Source organism: Cucumis melo, chromosome 12 (genome assembly GCF_025177605.1).
Source record: "Cucumis melo cultivar AY chromosome 12, USDA_Cmelo_AY_1.0, whole genome shotgun sequence".
NCBI lineage: Eukaryota > Viridiplantae > Streptophyta > Magnoliopsida > Cucurbitales > Cucurbitaceae > Cucumis > Cucumis melo.
In genome coordinates, this window is record NC_066868.1 from 2,160,140 (window position 1) to 2,167,101 (window position 6,962).

The 6,962-nt window shown below is 29.9% G+C and overlaps 1 long non-coding RNA gene across 1 annotated transcript; it reads right to left on the minus strand.

The window, feature by feature from the left end:
* Positions 1–4,394: 4,394 nt before the first annotated feature.
* LOC127144448 (uncharacterized) lies at positions 4,395–5,371 on the minus strand. Its single transcript, XR_007816091.1, has 3 exons — positions 5,149–5,371; positions 4,773–4,872; positions 4,395–4,526 (listed from the first exon to the last, which is right to left on the minus strand). It is a non-coding gene; the product is annotated as an uncharacterized LOC127144448 (long non-coding RNA).
* Positions 5,372–6,962: the final 1,591 nt, after the last annotated feature.

Below are 6,962 nucleotides of genomic sequence, written 5' to 3' on the forward strand. Positions count from 1 at the left end.
GGTGTTTCATTATGGCGTAGATGGAGACGACGAACAAGAATGTGCAATTTGCCTTTGCGAAATTGAAGAAGGAGAGAAGTGTAGAAAGATGAAGACGTGTGGTCACGCGTTCCATAAAGACTGCATTGACAGGTGGTTTACGGTGGAGCTCCATTGTCCACTTTGTCGGACGTCGGTTTGTGTGGTAGTTGATCGCAGTGAAAATGCCATGGCTTTTTCTTCATCCTTTCCGACCCTCTTGAACTGAATTTAATCTTGAGACTGATCAACTTTGTTATCACAATGAAGCATGCGAGTAGTAAATACTAGTCTTTTTATGTCTTTTTTTTTTTGTAATGTTTTGTTTGATGAATTTGAAGATATAGAGTTGAATTGAATGGAATGGTGAATTAGAATATACTAGAGGAAATCAACCACGTAGCTTATGCATAAGCGAATACACTATATTGAAGTCTATCCGAATCTATTAATAAAAGAGTTTATTAACGATATACTTCTGTTTTAATTTAACGACATATTATCAACTTTGTAGATACCATATTTTGGCCATTTATTTTTTACATTTTTTATTATTTTATTTTATTTATTTATTTTTATTAAATTAAGTTGATTTGAGTTTGAATTTATTTTAAAAAAAAAAGAAAGAAAAGAAAAAACATTAATTAAATTTCATATCTTTTCTCCGTTTTCTCTCAATCACTTCCAGTCTTACGATTTTTCCCTTCCTCTCCACGATTCTCCCTCTCCACGATGATTCTCCTTCTTCGCGACTCTTCCCACTTTCCTACTATCATAAACACCATCTTCATAAAAACAGAGAAAAAAAAAAGAGAAGGGGAGATTTCTTGATTACTAAAAAGAGAGATCAGGTAAAAGGGAAAAGCAAAAAAATTTATTCAGCCATGTAAGTTTTTTTTTATTGTTCTTCTATTCTTTAGATTTAATTTATTTTGATTTTATTCCTTCGTCAAATTTTACTGTACTGTGTTTAATTTTTTTTAGGTTTAGGGTTAGGGTATTTTAATTTTGTTAGGTTTTGACCAATTGAGTCTATATGGTTGTTTTGTATTCTAATTTTGTGGGGTTAAACTTGCATCAAATTTTTCTTAGGCTGTACTGTGTTTAATTTTTTTTTAGGTTTAGGGTGTTTAATTTTGTTAGGTTTAGACAATTGAGTCTATTTCTCATTAGCCTCTGTTTTCTATTCTAATTTTGTTGGGTTAAACCAATTGGATATTATTGTATCAAAGGTTGCGTAGGCTGTACTGTGTTTAATTTTTTTTTTTTTTTTTTAAATTATGGCTCTTTATGTTAAACCAATTGAATATCAATAGAATAGTGTTACATCAATTTTGTTAGGGATACTATCACATCAAATCTGCTTGTGCTACATCAAATCCCCTATGCTTTAAATTTGATTTAAAGTAAGCAATTTGATTAAAATTTGTTAAATGTAGGGTTTAATTTGGTTGTTTTACTGTTTATTAAGTATGTTTGATATTGATTGATTAGATTGGTTGGATGACAGAGTACTTATTTCAGCATTCTATATTATTTACTTTCCAAATACTATTTCTCAAACATTATATATTTCTAATATAGTATATTATTTTCAATATTTTATTTTTGAATATGTAGATATTATCTCCAACTTTTATTATTTGGCTACATATATTGTATTATTTGTCATATTTTCCAACTATTTTATACTGTATCATTTGTCATATTTGCCAACTATTTTATACTGTATTATTTATGGGAAAGAGTAATGTTTATTTATCGTTAAAATTCCATAAATACATGAAATTTCTCAATTTTTAAAAGTTAATACAATTATTTTTAAACAAAGAATATCTAACAATTTTATATTTTAGAATGAGACTGACTTTTCTTTAGAATTCATTAATTCTTTAGATACATGAAATTTTTCATTAAAGGCCTGTGATGGAGATCAAAATATCAAAGTTTGATATTTTAATATTCTTGAGGTAAATAAAAAAAATATTTTTAAATAAAAAATTATATTTTATTTTTCTAATGACTCCCATGCCACCCATATAATCATCGATTCAAATTTAGTTTTTTTTAGTCATGAATTGATAACCATGGGACATTTAAAAAATATCAAACAAAAAACTTTGTTTTGTGAACCTCATTAATTTAGTTTAAAAGATAAATTTTGGTAATCATTTTTATGGGTGTTTTAGGGTGCTAATACCTTCCCTACACACAACTGACTCTCGAACTTAAATCTGAATTTACGTAGATCAATTTTTTTGTGGTGACCAATCACACCTTAATATGATTGGTGGCGACTCCAAATCTTTTAAATATTAAAGATTAAATGATTGGAAGATGTCGGCCGCTCCGCGTCGCGATCACGTCGCGACAAACTTCAACGTCAAAATAGTTCAATTCTCTTGCTCTACGTATTTAATATTTTGAAAAAAACCTATACCGACCAATCTTATTCTAGACAAAAATGTTCCTCAATCACCTACTTTTGTGACTACTATATTGATCTTAGAAGCATTTTCAAACAAAGTATCTGTCAAAAAAAAAAATAATAAAAGAGTTTTAAAAAAACACTTTCATGGATCCAAATTTTACATCAATTTTCTCATCGACCAAAATAAAAACCTAAATTTTAAGTTAAATCCATAGTCTTAAATTTATTTGATTATTAACATACACGAACACAACTAATCTATATATTTATTGTTATAATTAACATACAATTAATTTTCAAATGAAAAATATATTTGACTGTCTAATAGATCAACTTGTGTGTGAGATTTTTTTAGTTTGACTAATTATTGTTATAGTATGTTTTAACGAGAAATTTTTATTTTGGAACTTTATAAGATTTTGAGAAATGTTATTATTTAACTAAAGTTTAAAATGTCGGCGGTTGATGGATATATCTTAGTCTTTATTTGGATAAATTATTAAATTATAAATTTAAATCATTGAGGGTTTTTTTTAAATAGAAAAATTAACCTAAAATTTCATTACACTAACGTCTAAATAATTTGTCGAATGTTCTATTTTTGGAAAATTTCATTATTTTTATTTAAATAAATATTTTATTATTTTCAAATAAGTAAATATATCTATTATTTATATTAGTATTATTTTGATATTTTTGTTTAGTGATTCATGGACTATTTTAACATATAATAGAAATACCGATTCACCTCTTCTATCGATATCGTGTCACACCCCCTCCCGGACTACCTGCTACCTTAGACCGAAAGATGGCGTGAAGCCGACGAACAACGTTTTCTGTACCTGTATCTGTCGACTCTGCTTAAAACTTTCATGTGATGAACTTGCCAATCTAGTATATAAACTATTGTACATGCCACAAAACACAGCGGATCCTAGGCTAGTCAAACACAGCTAGTCAAACACATACATGAAGTGTACCTCAAAATTTACCGATTTCACGAGTAAACCTAAAGACACCTTAATCAAAATATAACCAACAAAATTTACACAACTACAGCTCCTAAAGCTTATACAAACTGTGGAGTATCTATAACATACAAGGGTGTGAATACATCACAACACAACAGACTTTATGCCCAACTCAAAACACGCACTGGCAATCGGTAATGAAGCTTCCGCAGACTAAGGCAGTCTATGAGGCACCGGGAAGTCAATCTCTACCTGGAAAATGGGTAAAACATTTTGGAAAGGGTGAGCTATGAAGCTCAGTGAGTGACTCAGTTTAAAACTATGAATTTAAAGATAAGAGCACGTGAAAACTTTACACATATAAATCTGTTTATACAAGTTGTAAATGTAAATGTGTAATAGTAAGAATAGCTTCCTTAAATACTCAGCATGTTCATCATTGAAATCTAGCAAGGCATATCAAGTATATCGAAGCATTTTAACTAACATGACGAATCTACGTTGTGTAGGGTACACCTAGTACAACAACGTTTACAAGCACTACGATGTAGTGGGGCCTGCCCAGCACTCCCATCATCTTTGTCGTAGTGGGACCCGCCCAGCACTCACGACAGCATCGTTGTTACGGAGTACACTCAACGTCAACAACAGAATCTAACAAGTGTGCACACGGTAATCTCTAGCCTCAGGCTCAAGATCTCAGTCATGTAGTTAATGAAAATTTCATAAATCATCTTTAAATATTAAAACATGCCTGCTTATAAATTTTACACAAAGCTCGAACTTTACTCAGCTCTTTCATGGAAAATTGTAGTTCTTAAAACAAAACTTCATACTAATTCATGCTTTGCTTAAAATATTGTGGTTTAAATACTTTCCAAACATTTAATATCTACGTGCTAGCATAAATTTCTTTAAGAAATCTAGTCTCCAAATGTATACTTAAAAGTAGTCAAGAAATTCAAATACCTTTCATGGCTTCGTAAACAAACATTTATCGCATTCAATCATAATAACAATTATGGAAAATATTTCAAAGTTGGTTTTGTCACTCACAGTCTTGGGCTAGATCCTTGGTCTATAAGCTCGGTTTAATTCTTCTCGGCCTGCCAACAACCCAACCGAGTATTAAAACCCTAAACATTCTGGTTTCCTAAAGATATACATAACATGTCGCACCAAAGATGACGCTCACGAAAACAAAGCTTAAGAAATAAAATCCTATTTCAACAATTCTCTAAAATTTCCAGATTTCTAACATAAACTTCAAAGGACTATAACTTTCTCAATACTTAACCAAAATGAGTGTTCTTTATATCAAACTCTTTATTTTGAGATCCTCTAAAACTTACCTGAAGACATATAAATCTGATTCCCCGTGCATAAACACATATAACCCTCAAAACAGGACCACTTCCAGAATCGCGCGCACACGACCTCTTTAACTTGTTCCTACAATTTAACCAATTTCTAGTCGTTTTTGGTTTACAATTTCTTCATGAAAGTTGTAGTAAATTGAATAAGCTTTCCAACCATACCAAATAGAGATTCTAACTCCACCGATACACTCTGAAATACAAGAAAAACCAGAGACCTCCTGATTTCGAGTGAAAACCAACTGCCCTGTTTTCTTCATCAAAAAGCACCAAATGAATATCCGAATTTGCTCAACGTTCTTCATAAAGTTTGTTTAAAAATGAGTTAAATTTCAGTAAATGTAAATCTCACCTCTTAATTCCTTTTGAAGAGTTCAAACCGAATTAAAAACCAGTGATGTGCAGAATGAACTAAAATTCAGCAATTGATACACTTTGCTTGAGTTCTCCTCCTCTTCTTCAACCTAAAAATTCTAGTAAAATTTCTCTTCTTCTTCCAAACTCTCTCTTAGAAGTTCTCTGCAAATTGAAGAAGGAAAAAGAAAAAAAATGGAACTTGGATGTCTTCAAAAATATTGGCGGTGAAGGGAAGAGAAGAAGAAGAAGAAAAGAAAAAATGAAATCTTCTTCTCCTTTTCTTCTCCTTTTCTTCTTTTTATGCTTTCTTTTCTTTCTTTTCTTTACTTTATTTAATAAAACTATTTAATATATATATATATATATATATATATATATATATATTTACACTTAATTTCCATTTTCTTTTTCTTTTTTTTTTCTTTCCACATTTAAAGAAATTAAACCAAGAAAATATCGGGTTTACATATCGAACCTATGGAAATGTGAAAATATCATTAGAAATAACGATGTGGAAGGAAATTTAAAACTATAGTTTTAACAGAAAGAATATAATTTTTATTTTGAGAGCTAAGAAATTTAATAAGAATATTATTTTTATATATTTTTTAAGTTTAAAGATATTTACGAAACTTTTTAATAATTTAGAGTATTTTTTGAACTAAAACTTTCACATTTTTTCATTAAAAACTAATTGTAAGAGTTTGTTGAATAAAAAATTTTAGAACCAATCACAAATTGCCACATGGGATTAACTAAAAATTGGCATATGTCCCAAATTAAATTTAAAGAGAAATTGGATAAAAAATAAACTTAATTATTTAGTCTAAAATTAAATATCACCCAAATACATGTGATTGAGCCCATGGGTATGGTCATGGACCAGATCAGCCCAAGTCCATAAAAGCACATCAGAACTTTATAAATATGGGAGTTCTCTTCATTTGGAAGAGTTAGAAGTCAACCAACTTCGAAGATCGAAACTCCGACCATTGAAGATTGAAGCTTCTTTGAAGATACAAGCTTTCTTCAAAGACTCCAACTTCAAGAACACCCTCAAAGATTGAAGTTTCCTTGAAGATACAAATTTTCTTTCAAGACTCTAACTTCAAAAACACCCAAAAACACCCTCGAAGATTGGAACCCCTTTAAAGATACAAGCTTTCTTCGAAAACTCCAACTTCAAGAACACCCTCAAAGATTGAAGCTCCTTTGAAGATCCTATCTTTTTTCCAAAGTTCCAACTCCAAGAACATCACGTGCTTTGCTTCCTTAAATCAAGCATAAGCGTCCAACCGAGAGAGAATCAGAGGATCAAATTCTAGAGATCGGACCACATCGCATCAAACCAACGTAAATACAACATCAACACAAGTTCAACTCCAGGAATCAAATTTCTTCGAAAATCTCGTGTGAATAAAAATTTTTTTAATTTAAAACATTTCTTGACATTATTAAAACTTTTATGGATGATTTTTACTCAAACAACAAATTTTAGAAACATTTTTTCGTAATTTATCTTTTATATGTTATTCGTGATAATTTCTCTTGATTTTCAGAAGTGGGAGGAACATAAAGTGGGATGAAGTTGTATTTAAATATACAATGAATAATACAAATATATATATATATATTTGTTTTTATTGTAAATGAGGTCTCCTTATAATTAAATTCACAACATTTTCCTATTCACATACGGAATCTAATATTATCTCTCCTTTTCCTAAACCTATATAGTAAGTTTTAAACCGTTCTCTATAAATTCAAAACAAGTTCAATGTGGATTTTAATTATTAGTTTCACTCAAAC